Below are 21,980 nucleotides of genomic sequence, written 5' to 3'. Positions count from 1 at the left end.
AGGATTTAACTGTGTGATTTTGAGTCAAACTCGATGACCCATGTTTCATGAGTAGTGATTCAACATGAATCCATCTCTCATGAGAATAAATGGAACACTTAGCACTCATTGGATCTAGGTGATGCTCACAGGGGTGAAGCACCGGGACTTCCCGGGAGGTCACCCATCCCAGTACTACTCCAGCCTGAGCGCGCTTAACTGCGGAGTTTCCTCCACAGTTAAACCCAAAGCTTGCAACCCCATTTGCAAAACTTTCACCAAGTGTTGTGCCTTATGAACCATTCATTAGAAAGCCCCTTAAGCTCATCAATTGATAAGTAGGACATGATTTCCACAGCTAGTCAAATTGTGATGTGAATATCAGGATTTAACTATGTGATTTTGAGTCAAACTCGATGACCCATGTTTCATGAGTAGTGATTCAACATGAATCCATCTCTCATGAGAATAAATGGAACACTTAGCACTCATTGGATCTAGGTGATGCTCACAGGGGTGAAGCACCGGGACTTCCCGGGAGGTCACCCATCCCAGTACTACTCCAGCCTGAGCGCGCTTAACTACGAAGTTTCCTCCACAGTTAAACCCAAAGCTTGCAACCCCATTTGCAAAACCTTCACCAAGTGTTGTGCCTTATGAACCATTCATTAGAAAGCCCCTTAAGCTCATCAATTGATAAGTAGGACATGATTTCCACAGCTAGTCAAATTGTGATGTGAATATCAGGATTTAACTGTGTGATTTTGAGTCAAACTCGATGACCCATGTTTCATGAGTAGTGATTCAACATGAATCCATCTCTCATGAGAATAAATGGAACACTTAGCACTCATTGGATCTAGGTGATGCTCACAGGGGTGAAGCACCGGGACTTCCTGGGAGGTCACCCATCCCAGTACTACTCCAGCCTGAGCGCGCTTAACTACGGAGTTTCCTCCATAGTTAAACCCAAAGCTTGCAACCCCATTTGCAAAACCTTCACCAAGTGTTGTGCCTTATGAACCATTCATTAGAAAGCCCCTTAAGCTCATCAATTGATAAGTAGGACATGATTTCCACAACTAGTCAAATTGTGATGTGAATATCAGGATTTAACTGTGTGATTTTGAGTCAAACTCGATGACCCATGTTTCATGAGTAGTGATTCAACATGAATCCATCTCTCATGAGAATAAATGGAACACTTAGCACTCATTGGATCTAGGTGATGCTCACAGGGGTGAAGCACCGGGACTTCCCGGGAGGTCACCCATCCCAGTACTACTCCAGCCTGAGCGCGCTTAACTACAGAGTTTCCTCCACAGTTAACCCAAAGCTTGCAACCCCATTTACAAAACCTTCACCAAGTGTTGTGCCTTATGAACCATTCATTAGAAAGCCCCTTAAGCTCATCAATTGATAAGTAGGACATGATTTCCACAGCTAGTCAAATTGTGATGTGAATATCAGGATTTAACTGTGTGATTTTGAGTCAAACTCGATGACCCATGTTTCATGAGTAGTGATTCAACATGAATCCATCTCTCATGAGAATAAATGGAACACTTAGCACTCATTGGATCTAGGTGAAAATATTGTTTCCTTTTTAGCATCCCATTTGGGGATATTACATAGTCAGTCCATGGTTAGTGGATTATTTTGCATTCAGGGTTTTAGACCTTATTATGATTATTGGGGTTGTTGCCTTTGCTTGTAGTTGAGAAGTGGGCTCTAGACAATGTGCTTGAATACATGTGTAATGCCCTTTGTAATACTTATTACATTGTATGGTGCATCTAACAATGTACATCATCTTGTGGGTTTTCCCCCACCAGGGTTTCCACATAAGAAAATATTGGTGTTATGTGATCATGTGTTTTGTGGATCAATGTTTTCATGGTTTACATTTAGATTTGAGATTTAAGTTATAAGTTTTTTTAAATTTTTGGTTTTAAGGACACAACTCATTCACCCCCACCCTCTCAGTTGTGTGTGTTGCCTTCCTTCTAACAAGAATGATCCATTACTTGAGCCTCTTCCACTTAGATCCAAGGACTAAGGCTTATCCATTCTATTAGATTTTCTTAAGGCACAATCTCAACCTCATCCCTTTTCTTATGTTAGAGAATTGCACTTAAATAGACTTGATTCCTAGTGGGATCATTAAGAGCCTTTTAACTTCATTAGTAAATAAAGGCCGGCCCATTGACCTTTTTAATACAACTAAAAGATGTGTGTGTGTGTGTGTGTGTGTGAAAAAATGCACCAGTATCGTCATTTATTGCGTGAGTAATGAGTTTTTGATGCAAAAGCATCTTGGGTGTAAGGGAAATCTTAGATGACCCAAAAATATTTCTTGTTTTCTCAATGCAGAGTTGCTCGTTTTGAAAGCTTGTTATTTTTAGTAAGTTGGGCATTGGAGCTAAAAATGCTTTGATTTCTTCCCTAGAGGTTCACTTTGGATATATCAATTTGCTAGTAAAGTTTCATTGCAAGATCAAGTCTAGTTTTGAAGATATTGATTTTTATTGGTATTGGCAACAATGTATAAAAACTTTGAACTCGGTTTTGAAGGCTTTAGAGGTTGCAAAAAGGGGGTCAAACCTTTGTCGACTAAGGATTTTGCAAGATAAACGTTGTAGAGAAGTTCGTAGTAAGTAGCTAGTGATAAGGTATGGTCTCTAGAAGTTGCAGTACCCAAAATTAAAGAAAATGAAATTCCTTCAAAATATTTTTTGAGTTTTGACATTGTTTTGGGCCTACTCTAATGTAATAAAATATAGATAATAATATCTTATGTTTAGTTATCCTCCAAGTATAGGTTTAAAATTTCTAGAACCTTCTTAGGCGGTGGAAAATTGCACATATAATGAAGGCTCATAAGGTTATTTAGGTCAGTTCTGGGGGATGTGCATGGTAGCTCTAGCTTGCAAAATATTATAAGGAGAATGTCCATGTGGCTTTTCATCTAAATGTTCTAGTTTCATTTTATCAGAGAAAGTCAAAAGCTCATTTCCTATTCTTGCAATTTTTTGTTATTACTCTATTTTGTTGTGTGTATTTGAGTTAATAAGGAGGGTACCCTTCATCAGTTTCTTTAAGATATTCAATCATTAGTTTAAAGTTAGGTTGAGGGATTAACATATCATAGGATGGAATCTTTAGATTAGATGTCTTAAGACTAATGTAACCACAACCAATACCTAGTAGTACGACTTGGGATCCTTTGACAGTTATCATTGGGAATGTCCACTAGATAGAGAAAATTAAAATGATCCTTCCCATATGTTATAGCCTCAAGATAAAATTAAACAATATTCCATACATGAGACAACAATTTTAGAGCTTCACTAAAATTAGAGCATCATATCAGGACTCCTTTTTAATACAAGAAAGCTGATGTTGTAATCCTGCTTCGATATTGAATATGAATTCAGATTATACATTGACTGCAAAATACTATGCCTCTTTTCAACCTTTTCCCTAAAATTTGTGACCCTCACCGTCAATTCTTGAGAAAAGATGGGTTAAGAATTGTTTACAGAGATCTATATTGTTTGCAATCGCTACCCAACCCCTCTTAAGTACAGCAGATGTTTTTTTCAATGACTCATCTTCCCGCGGGGATGAATTAAGTAGCCTGATCTTGCAATCATTTTGCTGGCCGCTGCAGATTTTTGAATCTTTGAACAATGTTGAATCTTTTCCCCACATCAACATATGCATTCCATACCTGTTACTGTTACCAAAAATACGGGAGGTCCTGCAAGCATGTCCAAGTAATATTACTTCAAAACTGCAACTGTTGTTTGCTATTAGACATACCAAAATTGCACCTTGTAAGATCTCATCTTCTAACTTTACAGAAAATGGGAGCTGGGGGATGCTCGTTACTGCAACATTTTGAAAGCTGTCTGCATCTGCGTCCTGCATGTTTCACATATTTTGTAAATAATTAAGGCACAAATTTGAGGAGACAAATTTTGTTATATTTTCAATTCACACACCCACCATTTTATCAACATCCTCCTCGTTCAGGGTTGCTCCGCAGAAGATAGATGACATATTGGAAGGAAATGTCTGAACACATTGAGAACGAAACCTTTTCTAGCCATAAGCATTCCCAAATAGTAACCAAAAAAATATAAAACTAGGCAAAAAGATGAAAAACGAGCTTTATTGGAAAATAAGTTATGCTGGAATTAAGAATGAAATTAAAAATGGACTGGACATTAAAAGGGGTGATGGGTCATTGGTGGAGTATTTAGCTGCAATGGAATGTTATTTAATCCAGTAATCTAAGGATAAGAAAATTTTCACTCTGTTGAAATGGTTGGAACCCTTGATTCTTCAGTTTTCTATGGTAGGCCGTGGGTGGTACCCTTGATTCTTCAGTTTTCTATGGTAGGCTGTGGGTGGTAGGCTGTAGGAGGATTAGATGTATTTATGAAATTTTCATTATTTGTTCTTTATGATCTATATCTAATTTTGCATTTGTTTTGCATGCATGGCATTTTGTGTTCGTGTTAACCGTCTGTGCTTGCTGAGTTCTAAGTTATTTTGTAACATACAGTTGTCTTTGTGTGTAGAGGATTTCTTCTCTCGTCTTTTAGTTGCATCTTACAGGTATTAGCTTGTTCTGGGTTTTGGTTGCGAACCCTCTGTCTGATAGGATACAGGAGGGGATTTGAACTGCACTATTTATATTCGTTGGGGTCATCCCTGGAAGGTCCTAAGTTCAATTGCTAGTTAGTGTGTGAAATCTTTAATCAAAGATGGTCTGGTCATTTAATGTTGTATTAAAAATGGATATTGAAAACTGAGGTTAACCGTTAAACATCCCAGAAACATTGAGAAGTTGTAGATTTGAATCGCAATTAATCTGTGAAAAAATTATATAAAATATCATTCTGAGAGACAGGTTGCAGAGCTCAAAACAAATGAAACTGAATACCAAATCTGCTTGTTGGTATGAAAGTAAACCTAATGCACATGACTTGGAATGCAATGATATTTTAACTGCCATTGATTCAGATGACTCTATAGTGAAATGCAACAATCTGTTAGCTGTCACTGTGGACAGTAAGCAATAAAAGTCCAGACGAGAAAATAAATAGATTTTCATCATTTAAAATATTTTCATAAACTCTATAAATCATGTGTCTATATTCCATTAACAAATCAAATTAAAGGAAAGAGTAATGAGTACTTATTCCTGATACTTACCAGAATCTCTGTCCAGGTAGATCTAGACACCGTACAAGCTGTTGAAACCCGCATATGAGATAGATTTTGCAACTTCTGTAGTCCCTGAATTCTCTGCAATTTCCAACACTCGTCGGCTTCAATTATTTCTACTGAGCTCAGACCTTCGACATTCAGCGTTTGTAGCCCATCACATCCACTTATATTCAGATATTTAAGACTTGTCAGGTTAGAAAGGCATCTCAGTGTCTCTAATGCTGGACAACTCATGAGATTAAGTCTTATCAAATTGGCTGGTAAGCCTTCAATGTCTGTCAAATTTGGATTGTTCGACAGATCAACGATTTCAAGATTGGGGCAGAGGCTTTTGCCCAGAGGAATGTATACTTTAGATATGCAGCTGTACCTGATGATCAAACTTGTTAGGCAGCTAACATAATTTGGATGAGTAGCTCTGATTGCCAAGGAATCAGAAGAGTTGGCGGCATGATCATCACTTGTCTGACTCTGGACCTTCAAACCTTCAAAAGGCAATGCCATTTCCATCTTAAAACCTTCGATGTTTGGACAACACCGTACATCCAGTATCTTAATATTCATCCATGTAATTTCCTCTGGTAAAGCCCTAACTCCGGAATCATATATCCGCAATATTTCCAAATGCCCAAGCAATTCAACAGATTTGCTAACATCATAAAGATTGAAGCATTTGAACAGAGTCAACTCTGTAAGCCGGCTCAGATGATTCGGAGATGATGGTAAACATGTCAACAGTTGGCTTCCTACATAGAGCTGTTCAAGATTTTCTAGTTGATCTAGATGCTCAGGTAATTGTTGGAGACTAGTATGAAGCAAATTTAAATACCTTAGAGACTTTTGAGCTGTGGTTCCTCTAGGCAAATCCTTCAATGAGAAGCAGCCTTGAAGATCCAGGTACTCGAGTGTGGAGATTTTCCCCAAATCTTGGATAACAAGGCTCCTGCAGTCTCTCAAGGCTAAATACTGGAGCTGCAGCAACTCGGTAAAAGAATGTGGCAGAACTTCCAGGTCACTGCAGCCAGATAGATCTATATGTCTCAGGGTTCCTGCTTCCTCAAATTTAATGGGCAGTGACACCAAACCCTTTATATTTTTCAAAGCTAGCTTTCCTAAATTTTTCAGCTTTCCTAACCATTCTTGAAAACTATTAAGGCCTGGATCTGAAGTTGATTTGTTTTTCACGTTCAGCTTTTCCACTTGCTCTTTCAATGAGTGTAAGCTTTCTGGTGGTTTAATCAATTTAATCTGCAAATTTGACTTTCCCACCCGCTTTTCAGACAAGTCTGATTGTGCCACTACTTCATTGAACCCACTGCAAGAAGGGTGATAACTTGTAACTGCGAAAGGAGCACTTTTACGGAAGATTACGGTGTCGGAGATTTCTGTACAGCTAACTGTCAATTCACGTAGCTGAGAAGGATCCTGCAGTGCAAGTAATCTGTTAATTGTCAGGAATAAGATCTTCAATAGTGGACAAAGTGGGCTTTACAATATTGGTTGGATGAGAATCGCATTTACCTCAAAATCATCAGATAATCTGTGTAAGCCTTCAAAATTAACACCGGTAAGTTCCAACGCTCTTAGTTTTTAAAGTGAAAGTCCCCTGGAATTGAAGTCGCTGAAGTTAAATTTACCTAGGCGAAGCCATATCAAATCTCCTGATAGGCCTTTAAATTGCTGCAGAAGCCCCGAATCTGGAAGAGCTACGAGTTTTAATCCACACATCTTGACCCTGTAAAAAGAGGGGCAATTGAAGCTTCTTATGATCTTCACCTCGAATTCCTCGTACAGAGTAGGGCTTTGACTGCATCTTCCCACAATAAAAAGTATAAACAGGGTAAGTTGAAATTTGATTCATATTTTTATAACGGTGTGAATGAAGTGGTTTGTGGTCTACTAATGAAGCTGAATAGCATGAAAGCTTACAATGAGTGCGTATTGCATAATCCCCTGAAAAAGAATGAATGAGAAAGGATAATTCCCCAGACAAAATTAGCAGTCTAGAGGACTATCAAACAAGAAACATGAAACCTAAATCATGGTCAAAATCAATTCGACAGCGACCATTGAACCTTGTCTCTTAACTCATGGAGATGAATTATTTCATGCACCGTGTCGGTAGAATGTTAAACCTGTGATTCAAAGAACAGAGAAACAGCACACACTCATAGTAGGTCAATACAAATTTCAAAATACCTGTGTGGAGATCATTCTATCGTTTGAACAGCAAAGGCGAAGGGGAAACTGTTGTCTGCCGACTTGTATTGCCAAGTCCTTGACCAAATCGTTCATTCTTATTCTCGAGCTTCCCTTTGGTCTCCTCCAGCATTCTATGTAGAAAGGCTCACGAATATAATTTTGCATGAATAAATACTCTAGCATCTGGAAACAAATTCATGGTTAGGACTGGGAATTATAAATCAGTTAAGAAATTGTACTAAGCCTATTGTTATGAGTAAAGCCAACTTCCAGATTAAGTAATTCTTACAGATTTTGGATCGGTTCGCTCTATGTATGGCAGCAGGTACATTCGATGTTGGATGTTAATGGTGAATTCAACTTCTGCATTTTCGAATTGGACAAAGCCTTTGTGATGGAGAGCCTCAAGGCAGTCGAAGACGCTGTGATCCAATCCATCCAAAACCCTCAGCGCCAGATCTCTGTCTTCCCCTACTAAGAAATGGGCAATGTCTAAGAACACCTCTTTCTCTTTCTCCTTGAGAGAATCATAGGTATTTTTGAGTACCCTCTCTAAAATATTATGAGGCAATTGAACGCGAAATTCTTCCAATTGCCGCATCCAGTAGCTTCGATCACCATTACCAGAGAGCTGCCCAGCTAAAACTTTCAATGCCAAAGGAAATCCACAACACATCTTTACCAGCTCCTCCACCATTTCTTGCAATTCTGGGGGTGACTTGGGCTCATGGAAAGCATGCCAGCAGAACAATTCATGGGCATCTTTTGCATCTAACAGTTGCACATCATACAGTAGCTTTATTTGAGAGCGTGCAAGTAAATCTCTGTCACGGGAGGTCACTAAAATCAGACTGCCATTTCCAAGCACGTCCTTCACCACCGACAAGAGATTCTCTATTTGCTCTGTATTATCTACGTCATCTAAAACAATGAGAACTTTGAACCCTCGGAGACGATCCCTAAGCAAGCTCCTCCCTCGACTGGCATTCTCAATATGCAAATACGGCTGAAACCCCAATAGATCAATCAGCAATCTTTTCTGCAATGATGGTAAATTCTTCTTATTCACCTCAGACAAGAAACAACATCTTCCAAATTGGGAATGTTTTGTGTTATAGAGATTAGTAACTAGAGTTGACTTCCCCGATCCACCGAGTCCCACAATCCCCACAACAACAACATCACTCGATCTAATTTCATTAAAAACCTTGTTCTGGAATTGCTCTGCAGCTTGATGGAGCCCCACAGGGTGTATAGCTACATCTAGTGTTTCCATCGTCACCTCTTTCAATACATTGTCCACAATTCTATCCAAAAACTCCCCAAGATCACTGAAATATAAAAAATAAATTGTTGTAAACATTAGTCAACTATCAGTAAAGAAGAATGCAAAAAGCTGATGTTGTTGTTTCTGAATTCAACTTTATAACTTTTTCGCACAACAGATCACACGATAGCCATAATCAAAGAAATATGAGAAATGGAAAACATTTCAGATCACAGCATCCCCATCATCAAAGAAATAAGAGAAATGGGGGAAAAAACAGAGTAAAAGACAAAGAAAATTAATAATCATCAGCATAAATTAGCAGGTGATAGAAAATAGGAATGCTTACTCTTTGACCTTGCTGAACAAAAGACCAGAAACACCTGATACTTTGTTTAGAGCACTCATCCATCTCTCCAACAGTGAAATGTCAACCCTGCCCTTGTTTTTGTGATTGCTGAAGGCTTCGGCATATGCTCCCTTCTGAATATAACGAAGGTCAGAAGGTTGGATGTCATAGAAGATTGGGATAAGTTTGGCGCCATGGCAGTCCAACATCCACAAAAGCTCATTCAAGCACCATGGAGATTCTGCGTATGTTTCAGAGAAAATAGCAATATGAACGGTTGGCATTACTAATGGCAGTTTCTATTGCAGGGGTTAAAGAATTCCCTGGTTGTAGTTCGTGCTCATCAAGAAACACTCTTAGGCCAAACCTCTTAAGAGCGCGGTAGATGAGGCTGCCCAGCGTTTTCTTGACATCAGGTCCTCTGTGATTTATAAAAACATGATATCTTGGAAACACTTCCTCCATTAATGGGATGCAACCTTCAAAGCTCGGGCAGCAGACTAGCTAAAGGATTTGGCAAGTGAATCATTGTAAAGAGGAGAAACGTTAGGCTAGCATGAACCTCAAATTGATAGAGATCAAACAATTGTCAATTTGTGAGTGACTTGTTTGCAATGCAATAGTTTATGGTCAATTTTTTTATTATTGCTTTGACTTTTTGTTTCTAATGTAGTAGTTTAATGTTTACTTTGTAATAGTCTAACCTTTCATCTGTTTCGGAAGATTTGATATTATATCTTATTGTACCAATTTATAACTCATTACATTTTTAACAAGGAGGCATTGCTAATGTAGAAATTGATTTAAATTTTATAGTCAAAGTGTCACCTATTGTTATTATTGTATGAAGTATACTCTTAAACTACAAATTTGACTTTTGAAAATTTTGTTTTATTTGCAATTGCAATAGTAAAATGGTTATTATGCAATATATTTAACAAATATATATAAATGCAATAAATTAAAAAAAATTGCGGATAAATTAAATGTCACTTATTACATGTCTACCATGCCAAAAATGACATTGAGGGTAGCTTAACTAAAGTGAAAAGGGGAGTATTTAGTGATTTCCTAGGTGTCATGAAATGAGGAACAAAATTACTACTAAATATCTAAAATAAATTAGAGTAAATGTCATTTTTATAATACATAAAAAACATAACTAATTTTAATAATATATTTATGTTAAAAATTTGACATTTTTTATAAACTTGCTTAAGTATATCCTAATTTTATTTTTAAATAAATATATTATATTGCAAGTATAAATGTAATCAATTTTTTTTTTTGTAAAATGATTATTCAAAAATCTATTTTCTTTCTATTAATTTAAACTTAAATTATAAAATATCTTGGTAAAACCTAATAAAATTATTAAAATTAGATCTTAATTAAATTCTAAATAAATTAGATAAATAACCTAAAGGAACTACTAATATTTTTTAAGAATCTATGCAAATATTCCTAAGCAAACTAATATAAAGGATTTGAAGTTTTAAAAAAAAAAAATTCCTTCAAGAATGAAAAAAGGTTTGAAAATAAAAGGCATTCATTTGGTAAATATCATTTCTTATTAAAGAATTTGAAGATATTCATAGACATTGTCAGATGGTTGGTACATATTTATTATTTTAATGTAGATGGTTTTAATTTAAAAGATTTGGAAAGTTCTATATATTTAAGTGAATATCATCTCTTATTAAAGTATTTGAAGATATTCATAGATGGTTGATACATATTAATTATTTTAATTTAAATAGTTTTAATTAAAAAATTGGGAAAGTTATATATATTTAATTGAATATCATCTCTTATTAGAGAATTTGAAGATATTCATAGACATTGTGAGGTGGTTGGTACATATTTATTATTTTTATTTTAATGTCAAGTCACTTGTCATTTTCACAATAGTGGAATACTTTTAAAGTGATTTTTTATTTTTGTGAAAAAAAAATCAGAAGTGAAACACTACTATAGCATACATTAGTCAATGAGATTGTAGATAAATAATTTATCTTGAATTTTGCAAAAACTAATATAAATTAAACCTATATAGTTTCATAAAGCTCTTGAAAAATAAATTGTTTTGACTGGAGAATCAAATTAAAAAGTTGCATTCAATGAATGCTAATAATATCTTGCCATGGTAGGAACTAATAAACTAGCACTTGTATCTTTGAAGGTACAAGGGTTATGTTGATAGTGTTGTTGATGTAGAAAGTTTAGTCATAATCTTTATTTTTCTATTATTAGTTGATTTACATGATATTGCTCTATTTTATGTTTAACTCTATGTGGATAATCTCTATTTTTTTATTACTAGTTTATTTATGCAAGATTCCTCTATTTTAAGTATAATTCTGTATGAATTATTTTACATCTCAATTTTTAAATCACACAAAATAGTTATTGGAGGAAATGTTATAAATGGAGATCCCCTCTATGATGGTTTGAAATTCGATATATATTTTACTATTGGTGTAACCATTGCAACCCTCAAATCATTATATTGTGATATATCTATGGATCTCTATCCCTCTCTATTTCCATAATCTTTTTGTCTCTATATAACTCACAAACTCTCCCTCTCTATCCCTATGTAATATCCTCCCCTGATTTGAACTTTGACTTGTAGAAATTTAACTTAAGGAATATTGTCAAACACTTTGTATGCAAACTCATAAAGCTAATTTCCTCAATAAATTGCTTTCCAATGAGTAGATTTACGAACAACTATGAAGTGACATTAAAATGCATAATACACATCATAACATTTTCACAAACACTTGGCACACATTCAACAGTATATGAAAATCTGGAAACTCTTTCAATCTGTTGATAAAAGGGTGATTTTTAAATGTAGATGTGCACTTACAACTGCCTTAAAGGCTGCAACAACTATTCAGACTTGTATTCAACAATTATTATGCAAAGTATCAAAATTTGATAGAAGAAACCTGGAATTAGTTGCCGTAGTATTTTGCAGATGTAGTCGGCAGCCCTCCAAACTTCTAATCAGCCGAAAAAATAAGTAAACTTGATACCAACACTGCTCACGCCGTACTGTAGCAAAATACTATTCATGCCGACTGTAGCAAAATATTGTTCATGCGGCACTATAGCAATAACTAACGTCAGATCTGCACCTCAAACCCTTGTAAATTTCTTTATGCGAACGCCCAAATGAAACCCAGTGTATTTCCTGAAGTGAAAACACCCTTGATCCTCCTGACTATGTCTTCCAACAGTGAAGAGAATGCTAGCAAAGAGGGATTCCGTCCTCCAAGCTCGATAATCAGATATCCAACAACATAACATTAATCTTCATCCAAGCATACAAAAAAAAACTCTTCCATTTCTTTTATAGTGTTCTCACAAGAGCTCAATCCTTCGTTTTCTCAATGTGGGATAAAATATAACTCCCTTTATGTACCTTATGTCTCCAATGTGTTATAAAAATAAAGGGAACTCTTTTAATTTAAATATTTCCCACAAACTATAGTCTATGCATTAATAAAGTTAAATATTTAAATTTAACTTTATAAAATGGCTTTATCAATGCATAACAAATCTTATCAATGATAAATAAATTTTCCTGTCGATTTTAAACAATTACCATCGACATACCATTGTGACTGAATGTCCGGCCATGTCCAAGATGACTTACTATAAATAGTAAGTATGCCCAAAGTTGCCCCAGAACCCCTCAGAAAGACCTGCAACTGAAATTGTCTAGGCCAAATGGCCTCTAAGCCCCTTTAATGTCCTAGTTAGCCTACAAGACTGTGGGGAAATAGGCTAACGACAACATCATGCTATGAATGCTAGAAAGGGGACATTACAGTCCGCCCTTCCCAAAATTGCTTGTCCTCAAGCAATTTCAGCTTTGGATGCTGCAATATCTGCTCATTTTCCCAAGTAGCATCCTCGACAGGTAGGTTCCTCCACTTCACTAGATACTCCCTGATAGTCCTCCTGCGAAGCACCCTCTCCCTGGAGTCAAGTATGGCTTCGGGAACCAAGATAAGCTTTCCCTCATCATCAAGAGGTGGCAATACTACTGAAGGCACCACATTGTGACCCAATTCCTTCTTAAGGTGTGACACATGGAACACATTATGCACTTTACTGTCTACAAGCAACTCCAACTCATAAGCTACTTCGCCCACTCTCCTGATTACTTTGAACGGTCCATAGTAGCGTGGTTTCAATTTCTCTGCTCCACTCTTCTTGAGAGAGGACTGTCTATACGACTGTAACATGAGGTACACCATATCTCCCACCTCAAAAGACCTCTCAACCCTGTGCTGATCAGCATATTGCTTCTGCTAATTTTGTGCTTTTTGCAAATTTTCCTTCAAGGATTGCATAATGTCCTGGCACTCCTGCAAAGTATCCTTGGCCTTAGGCACCCTGCTGTCCCCAAATAAAAAATCCAAAAAATTAGGAGCATCATACCCGTACAGTGCCGTAAAAGGGGACATTTGAATAGACATATGGAAAGAGGTATTATAGCAGTACTCCCCTAGATGTAGCCACTTCACCCAAGCCTTCTGCTCTCCTGCAATGTAGTTTCGAAGGTACCCCTCAACCCATTTGTTCACTATCTCTGTCTGCCCATCAGTTTGGGGGTGGTAGCTGGTACTTGGAGTGAGCTCTGTTCCACATAACCTGAACAACCCCAATAGGTTATAACTTCTTCAAACACCAAAAATCTTTATACTTCAGTTGTTTGACATTTCGTAAAACACTTTGCAAGCAAGTTCTAATACCACTATAATAACCCTTCTCAAATCTACTCTCAAAGATGCTGATTGAAGGTTCAAAGAATTTTGTCAAACAATTCACATGCAAGAGACATATGACTGATATAGTATTTCAGCTTGCTTTAAATGACTTTTTCCAATTTGCATCAATGAGAATCTAGTGATAGAAGATTACAATGAACTACACAATGACCTAACATGAGTGTGCTAATTTTGACAATATTCAATGCATATATTATGATCTAAGAATGAGAAAAGAACACCTATAGCCAACTGGCATTTTTGCAAACAGTTGGTATGCAAACTATCTAGCTGATAAATAATGAGATTGAATTGCTTAAATGACACCAACAACTATTATCTTTTTGATTGCAATCAAATTTCTAATACAATGATCATGAAATATGGCCAAGACTTTGGCATTTACATGGATTACCAAAATGACAATGCTGGTATAATGCACACTTACAGCTGAAACTTATAATACCCTAAAAAAACAATACTAACAAGGGAACCTGGTTGTAGATGGCTGTAATAATTTTCCTTCAATGCTGCCCCTTCTGCTTTACTTTTTCGAACTTCTTTTTCGGCCTGCTTTTTGGGTTATGCTTTTCACCTTGCTTTTTCGATTTCGCTTTTTCCGCCTGCTTTTTCAGTTCCGCTTTTTCCGCTTGCTTTTTCGATTCCACTTTTTCTGCCTGCTTTTTCGGTTCTGCTTTTTCAAACTACTTTTTCGTTCTTGCTTTTTCGAATTGCTACCCTGTTGAATCTTAAGACCATATCTTTCAATGGCGTCAAAATTTTTAGCTTGAAGGGATTTCGTCCTTCAAACTATTGAGAGATAACCTCCAAAAAATTCTCCAATTTCTTTGATATTTCCAACCATCCTTAAAAGAAGCTCTTCCATTTCTTTTATAGTGTTCTCACAAGAGCTCCATCCTTCGTTTTCTCAATGTGGGATAAAACATAACTCCCTTTATCTAAGTTATGTCTCCAATGTGTTACAAAATAAAAGGGACTCTTTTAATTTAAATATTTCCCACAAACTATAGTCTATGTATTAATAAAGTTAAATATTTAAATTTAACTTTATAAAATAGCTTTATCAATGCAAAAAAAATCTTATCAATGATAAACAAGTCTTCTTGCCAATTTTAAACAATTACCATCGACATACCACTGTGACTGAATGTCCGGCCATGTTTAAGATGACTTACTATAAATAGTAAGTATGCTCAAAGTTGCCCTAGAACCCCTCAGAAAGACCTGCAATTGAAACTGTCTAGGCCAAATGGCCTCTAAGCCTCTTTAATGTCCTAGTTAGCCTACGAGACTGTGGGGAAATAGGCTAACGACAACATCATGCTATGAATGCTAGAAAGGGGACATTACACCCTACCTATATATATTTCTTACTAACACACATAGATACTCCTTTCTCCATGCATATCTCTATCTTGTCTTACCCATCTCTTCACTTTGCATTGGTCTCTCTTTCAATATCCTATTATTTCTATTTCTCTTCGATCTTCTCTACCTATTTATATATATATCTATCTATCCATGTATTTTTTTTTATCTACGATCTATCTATCACCTCCTATATTGTTATCATTTTATCTCTTCATCTCCTCCATCTCCTCTTCTTATTTATCTTTTTTCACACTCCCTCCCTCTTTGTCTCTCCCTTCATAGTTATACCTCAATTTGGTATTCAATTATGATCTATCTATTTACGCACTCACTCTCTCCCTGAGGTGTCCTCCCTATTTTTACTTATATCGATCATTTAACCTCTTTATCCCTCTTTTCTCATTCTATTATTCATTTTACTCACTCTCTCCCCCCATCCCCTTATATCTACCTACGTTTTCTTATCCCTCTAACTATCATTTCCTATATGAAATGGACAATGTAGATTTTTTAATTCAATTATTCAAAATTGGCTACATCTTATCATCTTTATCTCTTCCTCTCTATCTTACCTTGTATCTCTATATCTCCTTCTCCTTGTCTCTCCTTTTTTATCCCCACATCTCTCTATCTTCACCTATCCCTCTACCTCTCTTTCACAGACAAGTAATTAGGAGAGACATAACTATTGTACAAGAAAATGAAATGACAAAATAAAAGAATCTGGCATTCATGTTTGGGTATTGGCTTCTAGATGCAATAGTGTCCCAATCAATACAAGAGGGAGTGTGGATATTTCTATTCAATTGCAATGAGTGAATGATTATGTATTTATGTTGGAGAATGATGTTCTTGAGGGATCTCCTCCTTTCCATCTTACACTATATCTCTATATCTCTTTATCTCTTTATCTCTTTCCCCTATTTCCTTTTTGATCTCTGTGTATCTCTCTATCTTTACCTATCCCTCTAACTATCCTTCCAAAACAAGTAACTGGGAGTTGCATACAACTATTGTATAAGAAAATAATACAATCCAATAAAATAAGGTATTTATTTATGTGTATTGGATTCTATATGCAATAGTGTGGGTCCACATAATGGAAGGCCCTAATATAGCAGTGAGTATGCATTGAGAGCAGGGTTACATTTAGAGTCAATATGGAAGATAAAAAAAATGACAAGATTTCACTGGATGTTTCCCAAAAATATCTATAGTCAAGTCATTACATGACCTTCATAACAAGAAAAATTAAATTGAATAATATAATAATTTTACATCTATGTTTTTTTATGTAGACTTATCCTAGTGGTATTTAGACCAATATGTAGCCTAGCTAATGGAGTTTTCTACTATAACTATTTGATCCATTTACTTTTGACTTGATTTTGAGAATGTTGGCTCTATCTAGTGTGCTCATAGATCATCATTACTCAAATTAGGATCTTGGATCTATGATTGGAATTGTTATGTGTCCAAAATGTAATAAAGTCATAGAAAAAATCAAATTCTCATATAAGATCAAGGTAGCAAGGATTTAAAAAGAAACAAGGTGATGAAACATAACAACATTCTAAGCCTCTCATTTTTTAGTGAAATCTCCACTATTTATAATTTTCCACAACATAGCTCTAATATATATATATATATATATATATATATATATATATATAAAACTTACAATTTAGTATTAGTATCAACCAATGTGTACATAATATGCATAAACTAACGAAATCTATCAAGAAACGAACTCATAAATTTCATATAGATTTGATTACTAATAATCTCACATAAGCGAAATCTCAATTCGAAATTCCAAAATATATTAATACAAAATTAAGATTAGATACTCTATACAACCTTAGTAAATATTTATCAATTGATACCAAAACTATTTTTTATTTAATTCTTCTTTATTTCATATTGAATTTTTTTTTGAAAAGTTATTTCTAAATAAGTTATACTTAATACCAAATAAAATAAATTCATTTATAAAATAAGTGCTACATAGTAGCTTGTATTTACCGTAGATCATAATAGTTTTAATTAAGTAGAATAATTAAGTAAAAAGTGATAATATTTAATATAATTTTTATTAATAATTGATTAATATTTTAGATAAAAGATTTAGATTTAAAAAAAATCAATTTACAAAGATAAAAAATTGTCATTTTATTGTAAATATTTAAATATTTCAAAATAATATTTTTTAATATAAAAAATTATAATTCAAAATAATTTCTATTTTGTATTTTTCTAAAGTAGATTAAAGCCTACATATCTCTCAGCTTTCTTTATATATATTATTAGTCGATAGACTTTTAATGTGGGATTGCCCTATACTTTTTACCTAGAAAATTTGTCTCATGCTATGAAACTATTTTAAAAGTCACAAAACAACCTTTACAAACCCGTAAAACTATTTTGCAAATCAAATTTTTTTTTTCATATTAAGAAAATGATGTCAAACATTATATATTTTTTAATTTATTTGAAAAAACTCTTATCTATTTTTTAATGAGTAAAATAATTATTACTAATTATATTTTTAATTCAATTTGAAAATTAAAATAAATTAAAATATTATATAAAATAATAACTGAATGGATAAAATTAATTCTAAAAATTTTAAAATTATATTTTTTATGTACAAAATATATGTATTATTTTTTATAAATTATTGTATGACAAGTTTATTTCTTATTTAATTTAATTATTCTTTTAGCAATAAAAGCAAAAATAATTAATTTATAATTAATCAAAATAATTATTGCAAATTTTTTTATTAATTAAAAATAATAATATTCTTGAATGAATAAAATAAAAAATATCTTCAAAAAATATTAAAGAAAATAAATTTTAATAATATCTTCAAAACATTATGTATAGCCTGAACTACTTGACCTATTGGGGTTTTGTGATTTTAGCAAAGCTAGAGTATATTATGAATACGTTGCTTTTTTTAATTTTACAAAAAGGATGGTAATCTTTGTGACATTTTTCACTGGGCTCTAGGTCTTGTCTTTGGCACCAACCAATGAATTGTATTCATATGAGTTTTGGGCTCTTTGTAATTACTATATTCTCGATCTGAGAATCTCTACGACAAGATTCATTAGTGTTGATAGATATTCTTTCTTGATGCAGTATTTCTTCTTCTACATTCATTTTTTGTATCAGACAATGACCGAAGTTTTTCTTTTCTAGTTCTTTTCTCTATGAGCTCTTTTGAACCAGTTATTATTAATATAAATATAATGTTTTGCCAAAAAAATTAAAAAATCTTCAAAACTTTAAATAGTAATTAAGATTTTTTTTAATATTAAGAATTAAATAAATCTCTAAATTTTTAATCTTATAAAAATAACTATCATTTATTTAATTAATTTTAAAAAAATTAGTATACTAAAATTAAAATTACCTTTTTAACAAAAATTAAATAAATATTTCTTCAATACTTTCATTATCATAAAAAACGTATATCATATATTTAATTAATTTCAAAAACTTACATATAATTTTTATTAATAGAAAAGGTATGTTGTTTTAATTTATTTTTTATCGACGCCAAGTTAATTATTATGTGTTGTGATTAATTATTACTATTATTTATTAAACATTGATAGATTCAGACCCAAGACCTCTTCGATAAGAGGCTCACAATTTACCATTGTGCTGTAGGCTCTTGCCTAAAAAAGGTATGTTGTTATTTTTAACTTAATTTTTTTATTAACCATTTTAAAAATTAAAATACACAATAATCTTTTATAAAATAATAGCACAATGGATAAAATCAATTGTATAAAACTTAAAACTTATATTTTTTTGAGTAAAAAAGATATGTATTAATCAAATAAAATTGTAAAATATAAAAATTGAAAATTAAGTTCATTTTAGTTAAAATAATATCCCTCAATGCATAAAATAGAAAAAATCTAAATGAAACAATAATGTCCTCAAATTGAAAAAAATAAATTATAATACTATTTGAAAAACTTTATATACTAAAATTTAAATCACTTTTTATATGAACAATTAAATAAATAGTTTCTCACTATTTTATTTTTATAAAAAAATAGCTATCATCTATTTAATTAATTTAAACAAATTTAAATTTAAAATTTTTTAATATTAAAAATTAAATAAATATTTTCTCAATATACAAATTGTTTCTATGTTTATTAATAAATAAAATAATCAAAATAAAATATTTTTTTATTAAATTAAAATATAAAAATTAAAATAATAAATAATAATATAACTAAACCTCTAGAATACAATATGTTCTATTGAGATTTTGCTCTATGACTGAGGCACAATTTTTGAGGAGGTTTATGCCTACTAACTGAATAATTTGTACCTTCCTTTTATGGGCTCTGACGACATCAAAAGCCATGGAACAAAGACCACAAAGGAGAAAGCAACGACGGTTAACCCTGGCAAGCGCCTCATAGCAGTGAGCTGAGAAGTAAATCCTTCAAAGAGGTTGTGCAAAATAATATTACAATCCCTAATGGATTAGGCTCCTACTAGCTATTGATAAGGGATCCCACTCAAATAGATTCGAAGGAAAGTTGTAATGTCCCTTGTCCCATGTAGAACAATTTGATACATGTTAGATGAACTGACCTCATATTTTACTTAGAATATTGAAATCTATGTTAAGTATAATTTGGAATGATTTTTTTGTTCTCTAAAACGTCTTCTAATTTGAGCATATCCAAGAGTGGACAAATCCGAAACCAAATTTCCAATGGTGTATTTTATCTCTTATTTGAGGTCTCCATCTTCTACATCATTTCAATGTTAAAAACTAGTACTAATGCTAAGGACTATTAGAATTTAAAATCATTATTTATGCTTTTCTTTGTATCTGGTATGCCATTATATTTCATATCACCTTTGTTTCAATGCCCTTAATAACTATTATGACAAGACATTAAAACTTAATCAGTTCTCGATAAGTCACTTTTATTTGATGACATCACCAAGTATGATGTGGAATTATACTCTTGGTGAGTCAACTCTTTTTAGCTTTCTACTGTTACCTCTCCATGTTCCATCTATCGTTGTTTGAATATTCTTCTTGCTTTCCCATATAGTGTAGCTAAGGCTCTATCTTTAACTTCAAGTCAATTGTTATCTTGTTTTGATGTTTCTACGGAGTAATCATGAATCCCATTATCCCCCGATTACTAAATAATAATTTGACCTATGAGGATAATGTTGGAATAGAATGTTGAATTTATATTAAACTAGCACTTGCATCTTTGAAGGGTGCAAGGGTTATGCTGATAATTTTATATGTATCAAATGATGTCAACTTATAGTGTTCACAACATTTTTTGTGCATAGTGAATCATTGGTAAGATAATTCTTAAATCTTTATAATTTTGTCTTCCTTGGTATGGAATAGACCTTATTAAACCTTTCTTTCTTCAAGTTTCATCTTGTCTTGTCAATTACTTATCTTCTTTGCAACTTTTATTAATATCTTTGCACTATTTTTCATCTATAAGGAATTTTATAGGCTCTTGGTTATTATGACTTGTACTTTGATTTTTCTTCTTCAAAAGCATGGGTGCTATAGGAGAATTAACATTGTTATTAATGAATTACAAACTACTCTAGTGGTTTCCATCATGATATTAGATATGGAGTGTGGGAATATCTAAGCTATCAAAACTATTGATTTGTGATACTTGGTCCTTCAAATGGTGCACATGAATGTTAGTTTGAGTCACCACGGAGGCTGCATATAAATCTCATAATAGTTCACCCAAGTTCCATCTTCTATCAGATTTTCATAGTATTCTTCAAAATTCATATCATCTTTATGAGTAAAGAAAGGCTCAAATTTTGAATGATGTTCCATAAGGTAATCCACTACCATACCTTTATGTGAACTGCTCTTAGTTACCTCCAATCGATCTTCTAGGGTTATGGAGAAATATTTTCCATCTTGTAACATTTGCACCATTCTTATCTGCAATTCGTTATGTTGAGTGTTTGTTTCTTCTTTTCTCTCCTTCTCATTTTTTGCTTCATCTAATAGGACATTTAATTGAGATTGTTTTTCTTCTTCTTTGAAGGGCATTTCTGAGTGAGAAAGGGGCAGGTTAGGTAAAAGATTTATTTTTAACACATAATTTATTTAGACAATGAAATGCATAATTCATCCTTACATGGAAACCATACGAATTTTATTTTAAGAGAGCATAATGTTATGTTCAACTATTTTTTAATGGTCTCAACCTTTACATAAATTATCAAACTCATTCATTTGTGATCCTGAATTTTTTTGAAGATGACTATTTGTAAATTTAATTTAAATGTGACCTTGCATAATGAAAATCAGATGAATTCAAGTTTATGAACATTTACACAAGCAATTAACTCTTAAGTTGTAAGAGACAAATAGTTATAGTTAGAAGTGATGGGAGACCCAAAGTCGAGGCTAATACATCTTTGGTAAGATGTGAGAATCAAGTACTAATATGTCTTCTATATGCAGAAACCACTTATATGTCCTTGACATAGTGCGAGGAGAATGCAGTTGCATGTCTACAATAGATTGACACACTTCTACTTGAGGTGGTGATAGATATAATATTTGACCTATATCGTGTTCACATGCATGTTCTGTTGAACACAAACATTGCCACATTCATTTCCTTGTCATGAGATGATACCATATGTAGTGCCTATACTTGCATTTTAGAATTCTCCTTATATTATATTTTATTTTATTTTAAAAAAATGA

At 33.3% G+C, this 21,980-nt stretch overlaps 1 pseudogene across 1 annotated transcript; it reads right to left on the bottom strand.

The window, feature by feature from the left end:
* Positions 1-3,376: 3,376 nt before the first annotated feature.
* LOC149542528 (disease resistance-like protein DSC1) lies at positions 3,377-9,599 on the bottom strand (annotated as a pseudogene). The gene is made up of 7 exons (XR_016355476.1): positions 9,039-9,599; positions 7,712-8,753; positions 7,420-7,605; positions 6,742-7,033; positions 5,206-6,645; positions 3,991-4,059; positions 3,377-3,906 (listed from the first exon to the last, which is right to left on the bottom strand). The product of XR_016355476.1 is annotated as a disease resistance-like protein DSC1 (transcript).
* Between the last annotated feature and the right edge of the window lie 12,381 nt (positions 9,600-21,980).

Source organism: Cupressus sempervirens, chromosome 8 (genome assembly GCF_028749045.1).
Source record: "Cupressus sempervirens isolate cs-2001-9-10 chromosome 8, ASM2874904v1, whole genome shotgun sequence".
NCBI lineage: Eukaryota > Viridiplantae > Streptophyta > Pinopsida > Cupressales > Cupressaceae > Cupressus > Cupressus sempervirens.
Note: the sequence above shows the minus strand (reverse complement) of the source record. Positions and strands in the feature narration are given on the sequence as shown.